At 39.3% G+C, this 27,500-nt stretch overlaps 1 long non-coding RNA gene across 1 annotated transcript in view; it reads left to right on the top strand.

The window, feature by feature from the left end:
- The window catches only part of LOC136831166 (uncharacterized), a 412,738-nt gene that overhangs the window by 284,326 nt on the left and 100,912 nt on the right, over positions 1 to 27,500 (top strand). Inside the window, exon 7 of the long non-coding RNA XR_010850788.1 lies at positions 10,823 to 10,947. This is a non-coding gene — a long non-coding RNA (uncharacterized lncRNA). The remainder of the gene's footprint in view (positions 1 to 10,822; positions 10,948 to 27,500) is intronic.

Genomic DNA, 27,500 nt, shown 5'->3' with positions numbered 1-27,500 from the left:
GTATTCCTGAGACTTATGAATCAGGTCGTTCAGATCATCTTGGCGAATTCAGACCAAGATGAAATACAGAAGTCGATTTTACTCCCAATTCCGGCTGAAATTTTATTGAGTCTTGTCAGTTCTCGGGAGCTCAGAACTTTTCATACTTCAATCTCAACTTATCCTCGGCTATTTCTCATACTTCTGAGAGAGAGAGAGAGAGAGAGAGAGAGAGAGAGAGAGAGAGAGAGAGAGAGAGAGAGAGAGAGAGAGAGTCAGCTGATCGACGGAATTCATAGAAAGAAACTTTGGAGTATATCAAATATATCTAACATGTTTCGTCTGCATACAGGCTAATAAACACACACATATATATGTATGTATATATATATATATATATATATATATATATATATATATATATATATATATATATATATATATATATACGCGTGTGTGTGAGCGCATTTACCATAACTAATAAAAACCTCAATGAATTTTTCAATCGCATGAATACCAGAGAGAAAGACGCATAACTCGATTTTCCAATTTTAAATATGGATGGAAAAACAGTGAAGAATTTTTCGCGGACGTCTCTGAAAAAAATATATCCCGGAACAAAAAAGGCGGTTATAGATATTTATGGCCTTTGAAATGCTCAAGCGAAAAATGGCACTTGATTTATTTATTGACCAGTTGCGGGGCATAAAAATCTGCAAGTCAAAGGTTTCATAGAAAAAATGAAAAAAAGAATTTGCTCGGCAAAAATTGCAGCCATCTGTCAGTCTTTTATGAAGACTCAAATTGACAACACAGGAAAACAGTCATCTTAAAATAGTTTTTTTTTTTTTTTTTTAGTTTTCTGTAAAAGAAAACTATTGCGCCGGCTTTGTCTGTCCGTCCGCACTTTTTATGTCCGCCATAGATCTTAAAACCATTGAGGCTGAGGGCTGCAAATTGGTGTGTTGATCATCCATCCTCCAATCATCAGACATACCAAATTGCAGCTCTCTAGCCTCTGTAGTTTTTTTTTTTTATTTTAAGGTTAAAGTTAGCCATAATCGTGCATCTGGCAACAATATAGGATATGCCACCACCGGGCAGTAGTTGAAGATTCATGGGCCGCGGCTCATGCAGCATTATACCGACACCACCGAAAGATACATCTATTTTCGGATTGATTATACTCTGTACAGAAACTCGACTGCGCCGAAGAAATTCGACGCATTTCTTACTTGTTTTATATACAGAATAATAGCATAAGATAGGGGAATTCTTAACAACATAAAGTAGAATTATCTTTCTGAAAAAATAAATAAAAGATTACTCTTGCCTTTTCTGTCTCCTGCTTCTGCTACCGTCTATCTTTTTACTTGTCCAAAGGTATCCGTCCCTTCTCTCTCTCTCTCTCTCTCTCTCTCTCTCTCTCTCTCTCTCTCTCTCTCTCTCTCTCTTGGGCCTTTATTTGCCTCTGAAATCAGTACTTGTAAGACAACAGCGTCTTAAGAGCTGGGACATCAGTTAGGGCTCTCTCTCTCTCTCTCTCTCTCTCTCTCTCTCTCTCTCTCTCTCTCTCTCTCTGTTATACAATAGTCTACTGACACTCAACAGTTAATAATAATAATAACAATAATAATAATACTTTCAAATGAACAACATATTTTTTGGAAGATTGAATTTCGAGTCATTGGCACCTTTGGGCTTGTTCCATATGAATAGAGTTCATCTGAATAATAATAATAATAATAATAATAATAATAATAATAATAATAATAATAATAATAATAATAATAATAATGCTTTCAAATGAACAGCATATTCTCTGGAAGACTGAATTTTAAGTCATTGGCACCTGTGGTGGGCTTGTTCTATATGAATAGGGTCATCTTCTGAATAATAATAATAATAATAATGATAATAATAGGGTTCGTCTTCTAAATAATAATAATAATAATAATAATAATAATAATAATAATAATAATAATAATAATAATAATAATAATACTCTCAAATGAACAGCATATTCTTTGGAAGATTGAATTTCGAGTCATTGGCCCAATGGTGGGCTTGTTCCATATGAATAGGGTTCCTCTTCTGATTAATAATAATAATAATAATAATAATAATAATAATAATAATAATAATAATAATAATAATAATAATAATAGAAAGCAAATGGGAATAAAATATTTTAATTACGTTCACTTGCAATGCTCTTAGCCACTTTCTAATATACGTCTTGCAAGGAAAACTTCAGATGAAAAAATATTTTAGGAAAAATATCAATTACTTAGTTCAAGAAAAGCTGAATAAAACTACACACCTCGCTTTCAAAACTCTCTCCCTCGGTGAAAGCTCAATTAAGAAAAACGACCGAGAGGCGAAAGTCCCGATGCCAGAGAGAGCATGAAACCAATCAATCAGTCAATCGAGAGGTGGACAATATCGACCAGGGAAAAGAAATGTCTATTTTAAACTTGTTCTCCTGCGTAAGTGATCGTAAATCATTTTAATTTACCTAAATAAGAATAAAATTTGTGTCTTAAAGGCAGTGACAGGACAGATTATACCTTTCAAAGGATATCAGGTGTCATTAGACGTTTGCATTGTCGCCGTAGCAGGAAGGACTTCGCGTTATTTGTCGTTGTCACTTGGTGTTAGTTGAATGTCGAGACGATAAATGGCGTTGGTTGTGTGACTGATGACTGTCAATATACTGGGAGGGGTTTTAATAGTCAATTTGATTCTAAGCAGGTAGCAATGAGCAAAGGGGTTAAAGGTGGGAGGGGAATCTCTCTCTCTCTCTCTCTCTCTCTCTCTCTCTCTCTCTCTCTCTCTCTCTCTGTCTGGTGTGTTGCAGTAGTCTACTGACACTCTCTTGAAATCATCTCTCTCTCTCTCTCTCTCTCTCTCTCTCTCTCTCTCTCTCTCTCTCTCTGGTGTGATGCAGTAGTCTACTGACACTCAAAAGCTAGGTTTGTACTATTGAAATCCTCTCTCTCTCTCTCTCTCTCTCTCTCTCTCTCTCTCTCTCTCTCTCTCTCTCTCTGGTGTGATGCAGTAGTCTACTGACACTAAAGTTAGATTAAAATATTAAAACTCTCTCTCTCTCTCTCTCTCTCTCTCTCTCTCTCTCTCTCTCTCTCTCTCTCTCTCTCTCAGAAATGAGTTAATTTTAAAGAAGTTTATTTTATTTTTCTATATCGTTAAAGAAGTAAATTTACTTAGGTCAGAGGCTTGACAAACAATTTATTTCCTCTTTGCAGTCGTTGCGACGCCAATTCAGAGAAATCAATCAATCAGTTCTCTTCACTCAAGCTTTTTTTTCCTTCTTCTATTTACCGATATTTCTCTCAAGTTTCTTTTGTCCCTTTTAAATTCTCTTTACGTTTTCCATCTCTTATTTCTGTAACCTTTACTTGAGGTTCTTTGCAGCGTGCTTTCGGCCCCGAGCTGCTAAAACCCCTTTCGTTCCTTTTACTGTACCTCCTTTCATATTCTCTTTCTTCCGTCTTACTTTCCTCTACCCTCTCCTAACAAACCTTTTCACTGTCAATTTCCGTTTCAGCGCTGAATGACCTCATAGGTCCCAGTGCTTGGCCTTTGGGCTAAATTCTATATTCAGTTCAGTTCCACTCCAGCTGTTATTTTTTTCTGTCAGCACTTTTTCTGTCCGCCATCGGATCTTAAAAACTACTGAGGAGGCTAGAGGGCTGCAAATTGGTATGTTGATCATCCATCCTCCAATCATCAGGCATACCAAATTGCAGCCGGCTGAGGGTTTCATGGGCCGCGGCTCAGGCAGCATTATACCGAGAACACCGAAAGATAGATCTATTTGCGGTGGCGTTGATTATAAGCTGTACAGAAAACTCGATTGCGCCGAAGAAACTTAGGCGCATTTCTTACTTCTTATATTTAACTTCTGAAACAAATGACAAAAATATATTATAATATTCTTCTCAAAAGCTGTGAATCGTATATGAAACTGAATGACAACGCATTGCGTCCCAGTGATTGTATTCAAATTTTGATGTATATAGGCAGATATATGCGAGAGAGAGAGAGAGAGAGAGAGAGAGAGAGAGAGAGAGAGAGAGAGAGGCATAAACATTGGTTCCATTGCAAAGTGGGATCACGCGGTTGAGTAAGAATGTTCTCATATACAGTCATAACAACAACAATGAATCCAGGACTGACAACATTATTAAAACACTGTTTAATGTATTAGGGAAACATGATAATAATGTTGATTCCTTACAGAATGAGTAGTGGTTATAGATGTTTGCACATCTTTCCCAGAAGAACCGACTGTCGTTCCACCCGGGCGGACAAACAGGTTTGTAAGAGGAGTGTGGATGTGTCATTTCTCCCCTACCCTCCCGATCCCCTACTTACCCCGCCCCCACTCTGGGCGGACAAACAGGTTTGCAGGAGGAGGGTGGATGTGTCATGTCTCCCCTACCCTGCCACCTCTCTGGGCGGACAAACAGATTTGCAGGAGAAGGGTGGATGTGTCATTTCTCCCGTACCCCTCAATCCCTACCTACCCTGCCCCCACTCTGGGCAGATAAACAGGTTTGCAGGAGGGTGGATGTGTCATTTCTCCCGTACCCTCTCTATCCTCTACCTACCCCGCCCCTACCCCGGGGCAGACAATTAGGTTTGCAGGAGGAGGGTGGATGTGTCATTTCTCCCATACCCTCCCAATCCCCTACCTACCCCGCCCCCACCCGGGGCGGACAAGCAAGAAAGAACCACTCAGTTTTATTATATATATATATATATATATATATATATATATATATATATATATATATATATATATATATATATATATATATATATATATATATACATCCATGCAGCTAGCTAATCTGTCATTACACGCCCTGGGCACCATTAAGCTCTCTGCTAATGCATCGATTTCGCATGAATCATTGTAGGGTAGAGATGGAGGGAACAGTTCTAAATATGGCCTCTCACTTATGTACCAGCCGTTATTCCGTTTGACGAATGCGTCCATTTCTCTTCTTGGACTAATCAAAGTGTTGACTTAGCCTCCTCACGCGACAGTCCTATCATTTAACTCCGCGTCCTGATTGATTGGTTGGACTGACAAAGAGGCAGATTTATGTCGGGCCCACAAAACTAATACATTAAACGAAATTTGTTTCTTGTGAATTTCGGTTGCGCTTGCTAAAGGTACAGACGAGTTAACTTTCTTGGTGCGCTGATTTTAAGAATGAAGAAGAATTAGCTGGGCATAATTTTTCAACCAATATAAAATGAAGAAGAATTAGGTGGGCATAATTTTCAACTAATACCAAATGAAGGAGAAGTAGTTGGGCATAATTTTCGGCTGATATAAAATGAAGAGGGATTAGCTGGGCATAATTTTCAACTAATATAAAACGCAGAAGAATTAACTGGGCATAAATTTCAGCTAGTATTAAATGCAGAAGAATTGGCTGGGCATAATTTCGACTAATATAAAATGAGGAAGAATTAGCTGGGCATAATTTTCAATTAATATAAAATGAAAAAGATTTAGAAAATGAAGAATTATCTGGGCATGATTTTCAACTAATATCAAACGAAGGAGAATTAGCTGGGCATAATTTTCAACTAATATAAAATTCAGAAGAATTAGCTGGACATAATTTTCAACTAATATAAAATGAAGAAGAATTGGCTGGGCATAATTTCCAACTGATATCAAATGCGGAAGAATTAGCTGGGCATGATTTTCAACTAATGTCAAATGAATGAGAACTAACTGGGCATAATTTTTAACTAATATAAAATGAAGAATTAGCTTGGGATAGTTTTCAACTAATACGAAATGAAGAAGAATTAACTGGGCATAATTTTTCAACTAATAAAAACAAGAAGAATTAGCTAGGTATAATTTGTTTTATTAGGTGAATATATATCAGTTGACTGAACCATATAATCAGTGATGAGGATTTTATTAAAAATTTTATCTGAAAATTATATTACATTCTGTTTGACCGAACATAGCCATCAAATTTTTTAAAGAAGTTGTTTTATCATTAATGCTCAAATTAAATTAAAATAATTATAATAATATTAACAAAATGATACATTTCTTGATAATTCCACGTTTATATTTTGACGGATTCTCATCGTCAGTCCTTGAAGAATCATTCGTATAAGTTTTTGAAAAATCATTGATAATTGTATTATTGATAATTTTCAGTCCTTGAAAATCATTGATATAAGTTTTTGAAAAATCATTGATAATTTTGCTTTTGATAATTTTCAGTCCTTGAAGAATCATTAATAATTATATTATTGATAGATGTAAATCTTATATTATAAAGTCTGAGGAAGACTAAGAATCATCCTCAAGTTACAGATGATGATAATAATGTTATGTGATGATGATTATGATGATAAACTTTTTGATAATTGAGTAAAACGAAAATAACGAAGGTATGTACCCACGAACATTGATAATTCAAATCTTATATTATAAAATCTGAGGAAGAATAAAACTAATCTTCAAGCTACAGATAATAATAATAATAATAATAATAATAATAATAATAATAATAATAATAATAATAATAATAATAATAATAATAAAATAAAAATTGAATAAACCTTTACCGAAGCCTAAGTCTTCAATTGTCAATTGCAGACCGAACGGAAATCGATCTGAAGAACGTATGAAGGGTTCAGTTTGAAATCTGCCACAAAATACGAAGGGTATTTTTTTTTCCTGTCTGAAGAGTCTCCAATAAATAATGCTGTCGAAGACGAACGACTAGTAAAAAAAAGGTATGATATCCGATGCCAGTGGTGGGTTTTCTCTTTATATATATATATATATATAATATATATATATATATATATATATATATATATATATATATATATATATATATATATATATATATATAGAGAGAGATATATAGAGAGAGAGAGAGAGAGAGAGAGAGAGAGAGAGAGAGAGAGAGAGAGTATATGGCCACGAGGAAACTGAAACGTAGGATTGCAAGTTTTTATTTCTTTGCTCAAATACGTTTGAAATAAAGGCCACATATCTTGCATTCCTCTGTTTCAATTACCTAATGGCCATGTGTATCTTAATCTCTCTCTCTCTCTCTCTCTCTCTCTCTCTCTCTCTCTCTATATATATATATATATATATATATATATATATATATATATATATATATATATATATATATATATATATATATATATATATATATATATATAGATACATGCATCTACATATATACATATATATATAAAATATTATTCAATATATTTGAATATAATTATATACATAAAAAATAATAATTCCTTTTTTATCGTTATTCATTTGAATAATTCCATAAAAAAATAATTATTCCTTTTTTCGTCATTGTTAAGAAAATTGTTAAAAATAAAATGTAGTCACTACAGGAATGAAAATGACTTGTATTTTATTTCTTATTGAATTTATGTTTAACTGTACAAAATCCAGATGACTCAGCACATTCTTCCCTAACGTTTTTACGTTTATCTGAAAATACCGTCGCTTGGGAGATTAATAATGACCTGCTATGCTGTGACCTTTAAGAGTTCATTGACTCCGATTCGGAGAGAGAGAGAGAGAGAGAGAGATAGATTTTCAAAAGGTTAGTCTCCATTTGTCCCCAATATTCATTCTTGCTGTAGATTTTACTTGGAATCATTTGAAGAGAGAGAGAGAGAGAGAGAGAGAGAGAGAGAGAGAGAGAGAGAGAGAGAGAGAGAGAATCGACTTTCAAAAGGTTAGTCTCCAATTGTCTCCCATATTCAGTTGTGCTCTATGTTTTATAGATGGAATCTTTTGGGAGAGAGAGAGAGAGAGAGAGAGAGAGAGAGAGAGAGAGGATCGATTTTCATTCTTGCTGTAGATATCACTTGGAATCATTTGGAATCTATTATTAGATAAAAGAAAGAGAGAGAGAGAGAGAGAGAGAGAGAGAGAGAGAGAGAGAGAGAGAGAGAGAGAGAGAGAGAGAGAGAGAGAGAAAGAATAGTTTTCCAAAAGGTTAGACTGCAATTGTCTCCCATATTCAGTCATGCTATATTTTTTATAAGGAATCTTTTGGGAGAGAGAGAGAGAGAGAGAGAGAGAGAGAGAGAGAGAGAGAGAGAGAGAGAGAGAGAGAGAGACTGTATTTCCAAAAGGTTAGTCTCCAATTGTCGCCCCATATTCGTTCTTGCTACATTTTTAATTTGGAACTTCTGTTGCATAAAAGAGAGAGAGAGAGAGAGAGAGAGAGAGAGAGAGAGAGAGAGAGAGAGAGAGACAGAAATTAGCTCTTGACATTAACTCGGTCCCTGAATACTTCATTCAGTTGTCATTTTTAGCCCGCGGCCTAATCAGTTGATGTACTGGAGTCTCGGAACAGTAACAGTGACCTCGTCTAAAGAGATGCACATATTTTTCGAGAAAATATGTCAAAATATTTAGATTTTAGTTTTCTGTAAAAGAAAACTATTGTGCCGGCTTTGTCTGTCCGTCCGCACTTTATTCTGTCCACTCTTTTTTTGTCCGCCCTCAGATCTTAAAAACTACTGAGGCTAGAGGGCTGAAAATTGATATGTTGATCAACCACCTTCCAATCATCAAACATACCAAATTGCAGCCCTGTAGCCTCAGTACCTTTCATTTTATTTAAGGTTAAAGTTAGCCACAATCGTGCGTCTGGCAACGATATAGGCCAGGCCACCACCGGGCAGTGGTTAAAGATTCATGGGCCGCTGCCCATACAGCATCGATACCACCGAAAGTTAGATCTATTTTCGGTGGCCTTGATTATAAGATGTACAGAAAACTCGATTGCGCCAAAGAAACTTCGGCGCATTTTTTACTTGTTTTGTCATGTCCCAAGGCTAGTTAAAGTTAGGTTAGGTTAGGTTAAGTTTCTATGGAAATTTGAGTGTGAGAAACGGAAGGAGATTATCTTCAACAAAATCCTATGGTTAGTTTTTAAGACATGGCGTCCCGCTTTTTTCAGAAAAAGGTCCCGATACTCGGTTACATCTCGGGAAAATGTTACCGGAATGTTTTTAATGGAATAAGTTCAGAAAAATTGGATCAAGTTTTTAAAAATATTCTCTGTCAGAGTTTTTTTTAGCAGCTATTATTAAATTCTGTTTGCAGAAGCTGTGATAAACCTTATTAAGCACAATCATTCCACCCCAATACCACCTTGACAGACTTCACAGGCTTCAGATATCTTGCAACAAAAAAGAATTTTATTTTCTTTTTTGGGGGAAATTCCCATCTCTAATTAGCATTAACGTGCATACATGTTGTTAGCGGTAGTCTCTGCCTCGTTACACATTCTAAACAATCTTCCTATTCCTTCTCTCTATTCCTCTTTTTATCAAGGAGGTTTCTGTTCTAATTAGACGTCTATCCTTACCGTCCCCGTGGTAGGGCATACTACGGCAAATACGCACCTTAACGAACATCCTTAGAAATGTTTGTCCTTGAATATTTAATCAGACGAGTCAACAGCATCCAGCTTCTTCTTCTTACCCTGGGATGTGGTTCTTTGCCGTACTTCCCAGAAAACCCTTACAGAGCAACATTTTTTTTTTTCCCCGTTATTTCAAAACAACATCAGTTATTCAAGAGGAAGAAGCCTTCATCGCCTGAGAGATGATTCTCTCTTCAGACTTTCCCCTCCCCCTTCATAATACTTTCACTGTAGTTCATAATAGTTTGTATTGTAGTTCTCTGAACTCCTTTTTTTTTTAATTATTCGCTATTTCTCTTGCGGAAAAACTTCTGTATCCTGGGAACTGAAGCTGTGAAAGACATTCGGAGAGTGAATTGCTTCATCCCCTTTATAGAGAAAGAAGGAGAAACTTGGCCTTAGGTCACAGACGTCTGAGAAAGTGGCTTTAGGTCAGAAAAGTTTGAGAAACTGGCTTTATATCACAGAAGTCTGAGAAAGTGGCTTTAGGTCACAAAAGTCCGAGAAAGTGGCTTTAGGTCAGAAAATTCTGACAAAGTGGCTTTAAGTCAGAAATTCTGAGAAAGTGGCTTTAAGTCAGAAAATTCTAAGAAAGTAGTTTTAAGTCAGAAAAGGCTGAGAAAGTGGCGTTAGGTCAAATTATTCTTAGAAATTGGCTTTAAGTCAGAAAAGTCTAAGAAAGTAGTTTTAGGTCAGAAAAGTCTAAGAAAGTAGCCTCAGGTCACAAAAGTTTGAGAAAGTGGCTTTAGGTCAAAGAAGTCTTAGGATTGGCTTTAAGTCAGAAGAATCTGGAAAAGTGTCTTTAGGTCACAAACTTTGAGAAAGTGACTTTAGGTCACAAAAGCCTGAAAAAGATTTATGACAGTGTCCTGTGCCATTGTAAACAATTTGACAACAATAGCACAGGTATTATAAGTAAAGGAAATGGAATGGAGGCTTCATAAACGACATTAAGAAGCTCTGTTAGAATAACAAAAGTGTTTACATATCCGAGCCGCTTCCAGTTGGTCATTTGTCTTAGTTTCCAGGCTGCTTCCAGGCATTCGTTCGTTTGTTTGTTTACATTCTACCGATATCTCCACTCTGAATGAGTCCTCAGAGTTAATATTTATCGCTACTGATTCAGAAATGACAATTTCTCACGTTTCCACCAAAGTTGTAGACGGAGAACCAGACCATCTGAATAGTAGAATTTTAAGCTGCATGCGAATATGGCTGGCCTAGGTAGATAGATGCTTGGTTAACCTTAAATAAGTTCATCCATATTATTGCCTAAGTGGAACACTAATCTTTAAAAGTGCTCCATCAAATCAGGTATTTCTAATTTGTTGTGATCTTTGTCATTGCAGAGATAGGGCAGAAACAAGCATCCTGGAAGAGAAGTGTCGTTATTGTAGTACCAGGCCTCTTAGTCTAAGGCTAATCATCAGTTGTCAGATGCATGGAGCAAGACCTTGAAACTCCTTTCTTGCAGGTAAGAGAGTTCTGTGCGTATATTATGAACAAATTGGCACAAAGATTGGTATTACCATTCAGAAACCGCAGCCCCATAATCACTTTTTAATTAGGTTACCTTAGGTTAGGTTAGGTTAGGCTAGGTGAGGTTGGTCTAGGGTTCAGAAGGTGCATAGACTGATCAACATGTGTTAGGTTTGGCTACGTAAGATGGAATCTTGGATGTGCCCAGGTCTATAGATAGTAAAATGTGCTCAAATCCTTATTGTTCAGGTTACTGGTCTTTGAATACTATTGCATTATCAAGATTAAACCTTTCTGATACTAAAATAAGCTGTAATCTTAAGATTAACGTTCCAGTCATTGGTCTTTGAAACCTGTGTGATACTAAAATAAATTTTAATCTTAAGATTACTGTGCCAGTCACAGGTATGTGAATAATATTGCATTATTTAGATTTATTCATTTTTAAGGCTATAATTTGAATAACACCCGGTTACCATATCTTTTATTATAAAATATATAACACCAGTACAAAATAATTATGTCTCATGTTGTAATTGTAATATTGACATTAGCTTATATTTCTGAGTTTTTTTATTGATGGAACACGATTCAGAAAATAATTTCAACAAATAAAATATTATTTTCTTTAAGGAAAATAATTGTAACATTCTAATAATAACATTGTCAATTATATAATATAATATATCACCGTATTGAGTGAGTTTACCATTTAGCTTAGTAGTGAAGACTGTTATATTTAAATATAATTAAACTGAAATTCAATTTAGGAATATATATATATTATATATGTGTGTGTGTGTATATAGCAGGTTAGATGTTTGATTAATATATTTTGCAATAATCTTAATTATAATTATATATATATATATATATATATATATATATATATATATATATATATATATATATATAATCACAACAAATATATTTATCACAAGAGGCTTACAGTACCCCACAATACCCCCATACGTGAATGACACCTTGTGAATGGAGCCTTGGCCCACAGGGACTAATAAATTGGGGGGCCCGCGTCAGTCCCATGAATAATGGCAATGAGTAGAAAAACTTGAGGCATAGTGGGCTTCTTGAGATAAAAAAATCTTAAGTATAAATTTCGAGTTGACGAGAAAAAATGGCGGAGAGGATATTGTGTTTTATAGTTTGGGAAGAAAGGTATTATATGATTTTAGTCCTAAGTTTGGAAAACAAGTAAAAGGTGGACCGAAGTTTCTTCGGCGCAATCGAGTTTTCTGTACGGCCGCCACGGCGTACAATCAAGGCCGCCGAAAATAGATCTATCTTTTGGTGGTCTCGGTATAATGGTATATGAGCCGCGGTCCATGAAACTTTAAACACGGCAAGGCGGTGGCGTGTCCTATATAGTTGCCAGAAGGACGATTATGGCTAACTTTAACCTTAAATAAAATAAAAGCTACTGAGGCCAAAGGGCTGCAATTTGGTATGTTTGATGATTGGAGAGTGAATGATCAACGTGCCAATTTGCAGCCCTCTAGCCTCAGTAGTTTTTAAGATCTGAGGGCGGACAGAATAAAGTGCGGACAGACAAAGCCGTCACAATAGTTTTCTTTTACAGAAAGCTAAAAAGATAAATATTTTGTGTACTCCACAATAGGGGGTTAGTGTCTTCAGTGCACCTTACTCTGTGCACTGTAGGCGTTACTTAAGGTTCTTTGCGGCGTCCCTACGGTCCCCAGCTGCAACCCCTTCTGTTTTTTTTTTTTTTTTTTTTTGCTGTACCTCCGTTCATATTCTCTTTCCTTACTCATTTTCCTTTTTCAGCGCTGAATGACATCGTGGGTCCCAGCGCTTGGCCTCTGGCCTAAATTCTATATCCAATTCCACAACTATTTATTGAAATTCATTCGAAATCTCTTGAAATAAAACACTAAGCAACAAGAATTCTAAATAAGACGCGGAAAGAACATTATCGAAATCCTCCAAATTTCTTACTGAATGCCTTCAGGTGGTAATCAGAAAATAAGTAAAAACGAAATAAGAGAGATAAAAATACCGAGAGAAGGAACGAAGAGAAGAAATTATTTGTTTTCTCGCGGAAAAAGTTCAGAAAATCACGAAAGTTTAGTTTAGTTTAGTTTAGCTTCGAATGTTGTCCGAGGGTCGAGTTTAGCAGCGCTCGCAATCTCGACTAATGTCCCGGATGTGGTGGATGGTGTCCATCAAGAGAGATTCGGCAGAGATTAGACTCTGGGAATGAGAGAGAGAGAGAGAGAGAGAGAGAGAGAGAGAGAGAGAGAGAGAGAGAGGAGGAGGAGGAGGAGGAGGAGGAGGAGTCGCACAAATGGGACAATGTGGTATATAAATTGTTTTTCATTTTAATATATATATGTGTATATATGTATTTTACGTTTTCCGTATTTTAGTTTGAAATATATCTATATATATATATAACAATTTATAGTTAATTTAGCCTTGTGATTCTGACTTCGGGTAGGGAAAACGTAAAAAGAGAGAGAAAAAAAGGAGCAATTTCATATATAAATAGGTTTTTCTTGTTACTGATATTAAATATTACGTAAATACATATATATAAATTTATATATATATGTATTTACATAAATGATATCAGTATATATATATAACTCATATATATATATGAAACTGGAGAGAGCCACAGTCGCATACTTATACGATATGATCCTCTGTAATGAGATATATGTATCATTATAACCCACGATAATGAAAATGCTCAAAAGAATAATCAATTCAAAGTTTCACTGAGCCTTTATCTCAACACTGCAGTTTTTTTTTTTAAACTTAAAAAACCACTGCCGATGCAAGAACAATCGGACAATTTTTAAGGGATTTATTTTTGTTTTTCTTTTTGTTAATATTACGACTGACAAAAGCGTGACTGAAATGGTCTTAGCTGTTCTGGAAAATATTTATTTTATTTATTTATTTATTTTTTATTTATTTTTTTTTTTGGCGGTCCGTGGATGAATGTGTTTTATTTATATTTTACGTCGTTTCTTTGTTTAAAAGATTTTTAGGGCTTCCGTAAAAGCGGCAAGGCGATGGGGACTCCTGAAACTCTTGCAATGGCGTGTGGGCTCGAGGGCTGACGGTCGATGTTGAGGATCATCCACCCTTGAAAGGGCCACGTGGTTAGGAAATTGCATCGATGGGGCCAGGTGTTGAGGACGTCTTCACAAGTTCAAGTCCATATCTTCCAGCCCGCGTGTGCAACGATACCTCGTGGGCCATTATCGGGCTTTGGTTTATCCCCTCCTATGGGCCACGGCTCATAACACAGATTATACTCAAGACCTGCTGAAAGATAGATTTATTTTGGCCTGGCCTTGAGATACGCCCAAGCCAGATTACTTTTGCCTAAGAAAAGATCTTTATCAAAAATGGGAGCGCGCAATCTTTTAACCCTTGTTTTTAAAGTTTCTAGACAGATGGTTTATCGATCACCCTTTATTCCATTCCAAATGAATCAACCAATCAACAACAAAGGAATCTCAGGCAATTTGCTGTGGATATTTTTAATCATTGTTTCTCCCCACTGACAAGATGATCATAAAAGTTCTCGGGTTTTCTGACTCAGATATTCAAGTTTGAGAACAGGCAAATTTCTCTTACGTTACTGTTGGTCTGCCAAAAAAATGGCAAAATGAACTTTAATCCCTTCCTCCCGGGAGGGTTTTATGAAGCGCCGTTAATTTTAATCCCACACATTGGGAGGTTCTTTGCGGCGTAACAGAACCCAAAGCTGCAACCCCTTTAAACACTTTCAAAAGAATACCTACTTTAGATTTGGTTACCCATCTGGTAACCCTCCTAACAAGTGATTCTAATGCAACAATAATGTTGTCTTAATTAAGATTATCAAACCACATTTTCTCTCAATTTCCCTCCAACAAATGAAAAGCCTCAAAGGTTATTGTTCAAGAATTAAAATACACCATTACTTAATTTTGATAAAATGAATGCAGTTAAGTACAATCTGCCTTGGGGAAGAAAATTTGTAGTTCAATGAAAAACAGCGTTTATTTTTTCGGCGCAATGACATCCCTTTTACAGCCGATACAGCGTATAATGACTAAAATACATATTCGCATTGATCTTTATCTTCGTTTTAACCTACCCGGTTGGCTCATCTATCGTTGCAAGAGAGCACGATTATGGCTAATTTTACCGAAAATAAAACTAATCGAGTGCGGGCTGCTATTTGGATGTTTGATGATTGGAACCTGGATAAACTACGCTAATTTTATGCCCACTGCCTACTCAATGTTATGATCTGGGGCGGACAGACAAAAGATGTGGACGGACAGACAAACAGCGATCTTGGAAGAAATGGAAAAAGGGGAAAACCAATAACATCATCCGGACAATCAGAAAAATTACCAAGACGTTAATCAATGAAACTTGACCGCATATGAAAACTTTGTCACGTTTCTCCAAATGTTCAGCATTGGATATTTTCAATCACAAGGCAAGAGTTTATGACTCGCGATTCATTAAAATAAAGATAACTAAATGACTAAAAGAAAGTAAATGATATTGGCGTTGAAGAGCTAACTGGGTGCAAAAAAGCCAAGGTTTTATTTGTTAGGCGGGAATCTATCGTCCACCGCCTATAAATTACGGCCCGGACTATCACTTCAGTCCCAGGGCGAAGAAAGTGACTACCCGAAGGGCGCGACTCCTTCAGGAGGGCATTGTTTCTCTTTCCTTCATGGATTTTGCCAAGGTATGTATTCATCACGTTCCACTTTTCACTGTTATTCTCAATGATTTAGACAATGTGTATAATGGTATCCCGTATTTAATTTCCTCTTGTGGTGATAATTTAAATCAGAAGATTAATAACAGAAGGTGATAAGAGATAGATGTTCCCTTTGAGGAACGGAGGAAGATAGAGAGGTCTGACGTCCCCTTCTGGATTAGGGGTGCCAAGACCTTCGAAAAATGAAATGGCGGCACAGGTGCCAATCGGAGCTCGCAGTACCGAGCTCTTTGTAATTACCTGGAATGTCCCACTCCTCTCTCTCTCTTTCGCCTCGAGTCTTTCTTAATGGGACTCTCGTCCTCGGCCAGGCATTGGTCGGAGGGCCCTCGACCGGAGGGCGGGAGGGGTACCACCTGGGCCTGCTGATGCGACACTGTACGCAGGAGTGTTCTTTGCGGTTCTTCCTTGATCCGTCGCGGCTCTTGTTCGTTTTACATCGGCCAAGTGAGATATTCTCTTTCTTGATCTCCTGAATTGCGTCGGCGACTTTTGAGGCAGAGAGGAAAACTCGGTCGGGGGTGGCGTGGGCTCTCGCAGGTAACGATGACCAGCTCAGGTACGCCCTGCAGATCCGCACCTGCAGGTGAGCTTCCGCGGTGGTCGGAGGAACCGTCTCTCTGACCGACGCTGGTAGCGGTGCCAGGCCGGGAAGAGAGGGGTCCTGATTTTATCCCGTGAATGGATGATCGGCGTCTGCGCTCTGGCGTTGGCACAACACAAAGTCCAGGCGCTGATTGAGGTTTCTTGGGCTCGTCGGTCAGGACGGACGAGCATTATACGCTGTACATGCTCGATGGCACCGGCAGGAATTTTCATCTCCTGAAGGAGATTTGATTTTGGCCTGGACCTCATCTTAGGCAGGGCCGGCGCTTATTTGATCGGGAACCGATCGAGGGGGCCACTGTCACATCGTACTCAGGTGCTGCAATGGAGGGGACTGACACGTCCTTCTGGTCCCAAAGGCGCCAGTCTTGACTGAGGAAGAAGCGGGGAGGATTACTCGCGCCCGCGGCATGATTCGGGAATGTGGACCCCTTGATTGTCGTGATTTCGGTGGGGACTGAAAACCTGTCCCAGGATGACGTCTCAGGTCCGGGAGATGGCTTGCTACTGCCAAACATCTTTTGGATTGGTGAGTTCCTTACTCTCATTTGGACCGTAGGGTATCATTTTAAATTCATTTATCCCTCGATCGTGACGAGTTTTCGTCTCTCTGACATGATAGCTCCGTATATGTTCTGTCCCTCGGATGAGGGTCTTTGATTTCTCTCTGCGCTCTCTCCTCGAAAGCTCTGACTCTCTCTCTCTCTCTCCCTCCTCTCGTGGAGGGGCCTGACTTTGTATACAGGCCCTCGGCGGGAGGGGCTCTCTGACTCTCTCTCTGTGACTCCAAGGCGACTTTGGGAGTTCTCTTGATTTATTCTCTCTGCGTGGGCATTTCGCCCATGCTGGAGAATGTCCCCTTAACCTTTAGACCTCTCTCTCGCCGTGCAAAAAGGTCTGGCTAAAGTCTTTCCTCTCTGCCCTGTGGAGGGCGCTCTTTAGGATATTCTCTCTCGGTTTTCCTCTCTCTCTCTCTGAGAGTGTAGCCGGTTTCTTGTTCCGGCACTGTTCGGAGGAATGCTCTCTCTTTTCTTGCAATAATGGCAAAGTTTATGGGCAATGCCTGAGTCAGTCCCATTTTGTGGGAATTTGAACTCCATCGAGGGACGGGGCTTATCTTCCGCCCCATGGATCCTTCTTGAGGTGGTGAGTTTCTGATTATGTCTGCAAAAAAACTCGGCAACACTCAGTGAGTGTTGCTGGGGCTCCACTATATGAGTGGCGATTCGACAGGAGGGCGGACTGCGTCAGGAAATGCTCGCAAAGTTGAAACCCATCTGTATCTTTCGGCGGTGTTGTTTCCTGAAACTGGAGGTGAATCGAGCCATTTTGTCAACGCCCGCTCCGAATGGTACGCCCAATCGGACCAAGTCTGGCCTCTTCTCTGGGCTGCTCTTTAAAATAAAGTCTCTCCACCGCTCTCTCTCTCTCGTACGCCTTCGTAACTGCTCTGGCGTCTCTCTTCCCCAGTTCCCCGATCGTCTGCGGGAAGGGCGTGGTAGGCAACGAGGGCCTTTCCGCCCAGGAATTTAGTGAGAACAATGGAGAGTTCCGCGGGGAGAGATCGCAGCACTCCAGGACTCGTTCGGCCTCTTTCAAGCCATACTTCTCTCTCGGACTCCGTCCATTTTGGCTGAAACATACACTTGGCTGAGGGCACTCATCCCCGCGATTTATTATACGGGGGTGGCGGGCTTTCGTTCTAGCATCTGGAGCTCGTGGGCGCGCTGTCGCTCTCGATCTTCCCATTCTCGTTCCTCCCTTTTCTCTTGGGCGATTCTGTCTCTCTCTCTCCTCACGTTCTCTTTCCTTCTCCTGCTCTTGAGCGATTCGTTCTCTCTCTCTCTCACGTTCTCTTTCCTTCCCGTGCTCTTGAAAACACGATCGTTCCCTCTCCTCTCGTTGTTCTTGGGCAATTCAGTTCCCTCTCTCTCTCGGCGTTCTTTATCCTTCTCCTGCTCTTGGGCAACGTTCTCTCTCTCTCTCACGTTCTCTTGCTCTCTCCCACCTTGGCATCGTCCACTCGCTCTGAACCCATGCTCTCAGATCTTTGATCCCACGATAGTCCCATGTCCTTCCCAGCGGACATGTAGAATTTGAAATCCTCGTTTTGTTGGGCTCTGGTATTAGCCATCGTGGAATAATGGGTATAGGATATGTCTGAAAAGACTCTTTGTTAAAATTGGATGTGTCTTGGAAAGACGTGGTTGTTCTTGGCGAACGAGTTTTAATATGCGTCTCGGAAGACGTAGTTGGATTTTGTCACGCTCGGACTTGGCCGGCTGTAGCGTGAGGTTAAGGGGCGTTGTTCTAACGAACTAGAATGATCAGTCCCTTTTGTAAGGGCTTGGATGTGTGTGAACTACACTATATAATGTCTCAAAAGGACTTAATTTTGGGTTTCATAGGAATGAGAAATTCTCGCCACGTGCGACGTAGAATTTTAGGAGTCTCTGAGGACTGGAATTTGGAGAAATTCTCGCCACGTGCGACGTAGAATTTTAGGAGTCTCTGAGGACTGGAATTTGGAGAAATTCTCGCCGTGCGACGTAGAATTTTAGGGAGTCACGTAGGACTTGGAATTTGTGGAATTTGGAGGAATTCTCGCCACGTTACGACGTAGAATTTTAGAGTCACTTAGGACTTGGAATTACGATTCGTCCCTTAGGACTTAGAAATTACTAACGGGAAACCCAAAGAGAAATGAATGGGGAAAAAAATGCTACACACGCGGGCATGGGCGGGGTGGGGGGGTGCAGGTCGTTTGGCCAACACCGAGGTATTTTTAGATTCTGGGTGAATGAACCCGTATATTTATATACCGTCTGGGATTCGGAGAATTTCCCAGTCGTCTGAGAGATAACAGTACAACGGCCTAGTAATTTTCCCTATAAGCGGAGTTTAAATTTCGCTTTCTAACACCTAACTCATAATTCTAACTACACTGAGAGAATTTCAGCAATGCAAGCTGACTTCGTCGTGTCCACGTGGGAATTTTATTCGCGCCTAAATAACAGTTCGCTAATTCGAAATGCGAAGTAAAATTTATCACAGAGGAATTTCTTTCGCACTATTCCTCGAAGCAAGAATATGGCAAGGATTTTAACACAGGAATTTTGCACTATTCCTCGAAGCAAAGGATGGTTAGCACTGGTTATTTCCTAACTACCTATCCTGAAAGGCATGAATCTAATACGGCGGTTCTTTTCTCTCAGTGATTACATGCGTCCCTATTTCTAATTCCTAGGAACAGTCACGATTGTAAAAAGGTTTTGCTAAGATTAACATAATTACGCGTGGAATTTTCTGGATCTGTGTGCTGGTTTTACAAAAGGTTCGTAATTGTCTCGTACCCAGCTTAGCTTTGCTAATAGCTGATCTGGCAAGTTGCAAAATGCAATAAAGCAACACTAGGGAACTGCAACTGCAAAACGAGATCTATGGCCAGGTCGCCATTTTTACGTTTTTCCGTGGTTTTAGTTTGAAATATGCTCTGTGAGACAGGTAGCAACAATTTAAGTTAATTTAGCCTTGTGATTCTGACTTCGTGGGTACGGGAAAACGTAAAAAAAAGAGGAAAACAAAGGAGAATTTCATATGAGCTTAGGGCTCTTGTTACTGAGGGAAATATTACGTAAAACACGTGGGCAAATTTAAAGGAGTGTATTTACATAAATGATATCAGTACGGGAAAGAGGAACTCAAGTAGATTGAATGAAACTGGGGAATCCCAGCCACAGTCGAGAAGCTTCCACGATAGGATCCCTCTGAAATGAGAGATATGCACATTATACGCCCGTAATGAAAATAGACAAAAGAATAATGAATTCGAAGCTGCACTGAGGGTGCCAAAGGAGTAATAAAGAATTAATACTGCCGATGCAAGAGGCGCACGGACATTAGACAAGGGAGATTTCTGGCTTTCTCTTTAAGAAAATATTACGAGACAAAAGCGTGACTGAAATGGGGCTCTTCCAGGGCACTTTACCTTAGCAGATTTTCCGAGGGCGCGTAGAAGGCGGTCCGTGGATGACTTGCGATTTCCGAGGACGAGTTTCTTCCACGTGGTGAGATGCAAGGGCTTCCGTAAAGCGGCAAGGCGATGGGGACTCCTCGAAACTCCAAGCAATGGCGTGGGGCTCGAGGAATACGGTCGAGGGGCACGAGGAGAAGTATACTGGAAAGGGCCACGTGGTTAGGATGCAAAGGGCATCGATGGGGCCAGGTGTTGAGGACGTCTTCACAAGTTCACTCCATATCTTCCAGCCCGCGTGTGCCGAGACCTCGTGGGCTTTTGCCTTTATCCCTCCTATGGGGCAGGGGGTGCGCCCAACACAGATGCTTTGACTCATTGCACCTGCTGCCCGCAGGGGAGGTTTTGGCCTGTAGGAGAAACGCCCAAAGCCAGATTACTTTTTGCCTCGAAGGAAAGATCTTTATCAAAAATGGGAGCGCCTTTAATCTTTTTTAACCCTTGTTTTTAAGTCGATAGACAGATGGTCTATCGATCGGCCGGCTGGCAGTAAATGAACAACCAACAACAACAAAGGAGGGGTTTAGGCAATTTGCTAGCGAATTCTTGCTAATCATAATAATATATATATATATATATATATATATATATATATATATATATATATATATATATATATATATATATATATATATATATATATAGAAGAGAAGAGAGAGAGAGAGAGAGAGATAGAGAGAGATGAGAGAGAGAGAGAGAGAGGAGGAGGGGGGGAGGAGGGGAGGAGGTCTCTTCTCTGGGCCAATGTGGTGTATATAAATTGTTTTTCATTCTAATATACTCTATATTATATATATATATATATATATATATATATATATATATATATATATATATATATATATATATATATATATATATATATATATATATATATATATATAATATATATAGAGAGAGAGAGAGAGAGATGCATACGTATATATATGTATTTCTGTATGTATATGTATCATATAACCTTTCACACGATAATGCACGCAGCTCGTGAAAACTGTATTATCAGCAAAGTTTCCTAAGCCTTTATCTCGAACACTGCAGTTTTTTTTTAAACTTAAAAAACCACAAAGCACTCTTTTGCCAGAACAATCGGATTTCAATTTTTTATTTATTTATTTTTTGTTTTTGTTTTTGTTATACAACGACTGAAGAAATATGAATTCAATGGTCTTAGCTGTTCTGGAAAATATTTATTTATTTATTTATTTATTTATTTTTTTTTTTTTTGAGAGAGAGAGAGAGAGAGAGAGAGAGAGAGAGAGAGAGAGAGAGAGAGAGAGAGTATTTCATGAGCATCAATGTGTTTTATTTATATTTTACCGTCGTCTCTTTGTTTAAAAGTACTTTTTAGTCTTCTGTAAAAGAAAACTATTGTGCCGGCTTTGTCTGTCCGCCCTCAGATCTTGAAAACTACTGAGTCTAGAGGGCTGAGAATTGCTATGTTGATCATCCACCCTCCAATCGTCGAATATACCAAATTGCAGCCCTCTAGCCTCAATAGTTTTTATTTTATTTAAGGTTAAAGTTAGCCATAATCGTGCTTCTGGTAACGATATAGGATAGGCCACTATCGGGCTTTGGTTAAAAGTTTCACGTGTCGCGGTTCATACAGCATTATATCGAGACCACCGAAAGATAGATTTATTTTCGGTGGCCTTGATTATACGGTGTAGCGGCTGTACAGAAAACTCGATTGAGCCGAAGAAACTCCGGCGCATTTTTTACTTGTTTTGCTAAAGTTTCCTAATGGATGGCGTTAGAGTTACCACCCTTCTTCCCTTATTCCAAATCACGGAATATAAGGAATCTTCCTTTAAAAGAGGAATTTCAGAATTCCTGTGGATATTTTTAACCTCTTTGTTTCTCCTACTGAAAAAAATTTCATAAAAAGTTCTCAGGTTTTTCCTGACTCAGTTTCCTTTTGTTTGAGAACAGAGAATTTCTCTGTACCGTTCGGTGTTGGTACCTGCCAAAAAAATGGCAAAATAGGACCATAGTCCCTTCCTCCCGGGAGGGGGCCAGGGACGGGAAGCGCCGTTAATGCATCCCACGCAGTGCACTGTAGGTTCTTTGCGGCGTCCCATCAGGCCCCTAGCTGCAGCCCATTTCATTCCTTTGACTGCACCTCCGTTCATATTCTCTTCCTTCCATCTTACTTTCCTCAACCCTCTCCTAACAATTGATTCATAATGCAACTGCATAATGTTGTCTTCCTGTTACACCTTTCAAACCTCCTTTTCTCTCAATTTCCCTCTCAGCGCTGAATGGCCTCATAGGTCTGAGTGATTGGCCTTTGGCCTAAATTCTATATTCCATTCCTATTCTGCATGAATAGTAAGGCGAAAATCCTTGTGTCGTTGGGGAAAGAAAATTTTAGTTCATAGAGAAACAAGTAAGAAATGCGCCGAAGTCTCTTCGGCGCAATCGAGTTTTCTGTACAGCCGCTACAGCGTATAATCAAGGCCACCGAAAATATATCTATATACCGGTGATCTCGGCATAATGCTGTATGAACCCTAGCCCGGTGGTGGCCTATCCTATATCGTTGCCAGAGGCACGATTATGGCTAATTTTAACCTTAAAATAAAAACTGCTATTTGGTATGTTTGATGATTGGAGGATGGATGATCAACATACCAATTTGCAGCCCTCTAGCCTCAGTAGCTTTTAAGATCTGCGGGCGGACAGATAAAGTGCGGACGGACAGACAAAGCCAGCACAATAGTTTTCTTGTACAGAAAACTAAAACGGGCTTTAAACCAGTTACATCATCCGGACTTTTATCAGAACTAGAATTTAATAGAGAAATAAATCACACAAAAAGTAAGCAGAAATCAAGAACTTTGTCTTCACCTTTCTCCAAATGTTCAGCATTGGATATTGTTCAGACCGAGTTCAGCAACCTGGTCCAATCTCAGCTAATGTTTCTAAGCGCGGGTTTGGTGACTGCCAAGAGGGATTTGGTCGGGATTAGAGTTTGGTTTTTGGGGAGGTGGGGGTTGGAGCCACTTGGAATGACTTTGACTGTGGTGCAAATAAGCCAACTTTTGTTTTTCGCGCTTTGGTAATTACGGAAATGAACATCGAATACATGTAAATTATGTATATATATACACATATATATGTGTGTGTGTGCTAAGTAAAGGACTACAAGTCGAAAGGCCTTGCAGCACTCCATTGTTTCTCTTTCCTTCATGGATTTTGTCTTTATTTATGTATTCATCACGTTCCATATTTTCGTGATTCAGTTATACATATGTATATACACAATGTGTATATATACATTATATATATCATGTGTATATATGTATGTATGTGTGTGTGTATGTAATTTTTCCCTTTGCCAATCAGCACTGATGATTATTAGCTTTCAACAGAAGCGAGAATAAACGTATCTTGATCTATTCCCTTTGAAGATGAAGAGTACGCTCTCTCTCTCTCTCTCTCTCTCTCTCTCTCTCTCTCTCTCTCTCTCTCTCTCTCTCTCTCTCTCTCCTATGAAATGAGCGATGAGGGGAATTAAATCAAGAGATTTCGTAATCGTTTGAAATCCTCTCAGTACCGGAGGCACTTATTGATTATCAATTGAAAACAAACTCTCTCTCTCTCTCTCTCTCTCTCTCTCTCTCTCTCTCTCCCTTTGCCAGCATTGGTCGAGTGATCTCTTAGGCAGGACGTAGGAGGGTAGTACTGTCAGTGTACCTAACGCGCGGTGCACTGTAGGCATTACTTAATGTGGTTCTTTGCAGCGTCCCTTCCTTAGGCCCCTAGTTGCACCACAACCCCTTTCGTTCGTTTTACTGTACCTCCGTTCATATTCTCTTTCTTCCATCTCCTGACAGTTGTCTTTCAAACCTTGTAGTTTTCAGTGAAAGAAAACTCTTATAGAGATGGATATTTGTCTGTCCGTCCGCACTTTATTCCGTCCGCACTTTTCTGTCCGCCCTCAGATCTTAAAAACTATCGAGGCTAGAGGGCTGCAAATTGATATGTTGATCATCCACCCTCCAGTCATCAAACATACCAAATTGTAGCCCTCTAGCCTCAGTAGTTTTTATTTTATTTAAGGTTAAACTTAGCCATGATCGTGCGTCTGGCACCGCTATAGGTGCCAACCACACAAACCACCACCGGGCCGTGATTGAAAGTTTCATGGGCCGTAACTGGGAGTTGCATACAGCATTATACGCTGTACAGAAAACTCGATTGCGCTGAAGAAACTTCGGCTCATTTTTCATTCGTTTACTCTCAATTTACCTTTCGGCGCTGAATAACCTCATCTTAGATCCCAGCGCTTATTTATTTTACATTCCCTCCGTCACATCCACATTGGAGCTACAATGGAGGAATGACAGAAGATTAAAAATCTTCAAAAGAGGAGTCAGTTGCTTTAATTGCTGCCAATCGAAGGATTCACCGAAAGAATCCTTCGGCTTGTGTTTCCGGTAAGTGAGAGAGAGAGAGAGAGAGAGAGAGAGAGAGAGAGAGAGAGTTGATTATCTGTGAAGAAGCGTTTTTGAGCATCGAAAACCGATAAATACGGAAGCCACCTCTCAGGTCTGGAGGAAGTTTCCCTTATTGCCAAACATCTTTTGAGGAGTCAGTTCCTTTATTGCTCATTTTGGATTTTGGTTCTGTCTTTTTCTCTCTCTCTTTCTTGTGCCTGGTTTGTATAAGTTCTCTCTCTCTCTCTCTCTCTCTCTCTCTCTCTCTCTCTCTCTCTCTCTCTCTCTCTCTCTCTCTCTCTCTCTCTCATGTTCCTGACTTTGTAAACTCTCTCTCTCTCTCTCTCTCTCTCTCTGTCTTTCTCTCTCTTTCTTGTGCATGTTCTGACTTTGTATAAGTTCTCTCTCTCTCTCTCTCTCTCTCTCTCTCTCTCTCTCTCTCTCTCTCTCTCTCTCTCTCATGTTCTGACTTTGTAAGTTCTCTCTCTCTCTCTCTCTCTCTCTCTCTCTCTCTCTCTCTCTCTCTCTCTCTCTCTCTCTCTCTCTCTCTTCATGGTAATTCAAGCATGGAAACAGATAGAAGGAATTACCGAAAATCATGGAACTAAAATTATCAAAAAGAGTAAGCAGAGGTAGATTAATAGTGCCAAAAAAACTATACCAGTTAAGGAAAGCACACAGGACATTAATCCACCACGCACCAGCATCGATAATGCAGCGTCTGTTCAATGCGCTACCAGCTCATCTGAGGAACATAACAGGAGTGAGCGTAGATGTGTTTAAGAATAAGCTCGACAAATATCTAAGATGCTCCCAGACCATCCAAGACTGGAGGATGCAAAATATACAGGAAGATGCGTTAGCAACTCTCTGGTAGACATCAAAGGCGCCTCACACTGAGGGACCTCAACTTAATTGTAAGGTTTGTAAGGTTTCTCTCTCTCTCATGAACTTTTATATATAGTTCTCTCTCTCTCTCTCTCTCTCTCTCTCTCTCTCTCTCTCTCTCTCTCTCTCTCTCTCTCTCTCATGTGTATTTTATACATGTTCCTCTCTCTCTCTCTCTCTGTAACTCTTTATACATATTCTCTCTCTCTCTCTCTCTCTCTCTCTCTCTCTCTCTCTCTCTCTGTCTCATGTCCTTAACTCTTTATATATATTCTCTCTCTCTCTCTCTCTCTCTCTCTCTCTCTCTCTCTCTCTCTCTCTCTCTCTCTCTCTGTATCATGTCCTTAACTCTTTATATATATTCTCTCTCTCTCTCTCTCTCTCTCTCTCTCTCTCTCTCTCTCTCTCTCTCTCTCTCTCTCTCTCTCTTTCTGTTATCATGTCCTTAACTCTTTATACTATCTCTCTCTCTCTCTCTCTCTCTCTCTCTCTCTCTCTCTCTCTCTCTCTCTCTCTCTCTGAAAAGCCCTTTGAAACGAGGAATGAAGAGCTGCAAAGTCAGTCCCAAGAGAAATCGTGAAACATTTGAGACTCCATCGACACCAGAGGCTGCTGCTGTTGATCTTCTCCAAAGTTAATAACCTATCTGATTATGACAAAAAAAAACTCCTTGCCAGACCCCAGCCGGTACTGGCGTCCCTCTCTTGAGTTTCCATTCGACGAGGGAATGGTGGACTGGTCATGATTGCTATCTCAAAGTTGAAGGAACCATCTGTATCTTTCTGAAGTCAGGCATTGTTTCCTGAAACTGGAGGTGAATTCAAAAGCTGCTGTAGTTTTCGGTTTCAGAAATTAAAAGATTTGTTTATCTCTGAAACTAGAAGTATTTCTTAAATATACATCCTTTCTCTATTTAAAATAAAGATCTCTCTCTCTCTCTCTCTCTCTCTCTCTCTCTCTCTCTCTCTCTCTCTCTTGTAAACATACACATGCTCACACTCAACAGATTTTCCCTTGATTTATTATAGGGACTTTCAATGTTCATAATTTTGTTTTCATTATTCTCTCTCTCTCTCTCTCTCTCTCTCTCTCTCTCTCTCTCTCTCTCTCTCTCTCTCTCTCTCTCTCTCTCTCTGTAAACATACACATGCTAACACCAACAGATTTTCCCTTGATTTATTATAGGGACTGTCAATGTTTATCATTTTGTTTTTACTCTCTCTCTCTCTCTCTCTCTCTCTCTCTCTCTCTCTCTCTCTCTCTCTCTCTCTCTCTCTCTCTCTCTATTTGAAGTCGAAGGTCTTCTCAAAGCTCCTTCTACGGTCCGTATCATTTCTCCCAATATCTAAAATCGAGCAGCGTCCCTCACTATGCCTAAAGAATCACTTGGCCGTGTTCACCAAAACACGGGAATCCCTAACCCCTATAGACTTATCATTAGAGACTCAGATTAGCGGAGGTTGTGTATAAACTGCCACTGGGAATCTTGTCGTCAGTATTCAAAGGAATGAAAAAAAAAAAAAAAAAAAGGAATTGAGGAGCGTCTGAGTTTTAGGTTTCTGTAAAAGAAAAGTTGTACCGGCTTTGTCTGTCCGTCCGCACTTTTTTTTGTCCGCACTTTTTCTGTCCGCCCTCAGATCTTAAAAACTACCGAGGCTAGAGGGCTGCAAATTAGTACGTTGATCATCCAACCTCCAGTCATCAAACATACCAAATTGCAGCCCTCTAGCCTCAGCAGTTTTTAAAATTTTATTTAAGGTTAAAATTATCCATAATCGTGCTTCTGGCAACGATATTGG

Source organism: Macrobrachium rosenbergii, chromosome 48 (assembly GCF_040412425.1).
Source record: "Macrobrachium rosenbergii isolate ZJJX-2024 chromosome 48, ASM4041242v1, whole genome shotgun sequence".
NCBI lineage: Eukaryota > Metazoa > Arthropoda > Malacostraca > Decapoda > Palaemonidae > Macrobrachium > Macrobrachium rosenbergii.
Note: the sequence above shows the minus strand (reverse complement) of the source record. Positions and strands in the feature narration are given on the sequence as shown.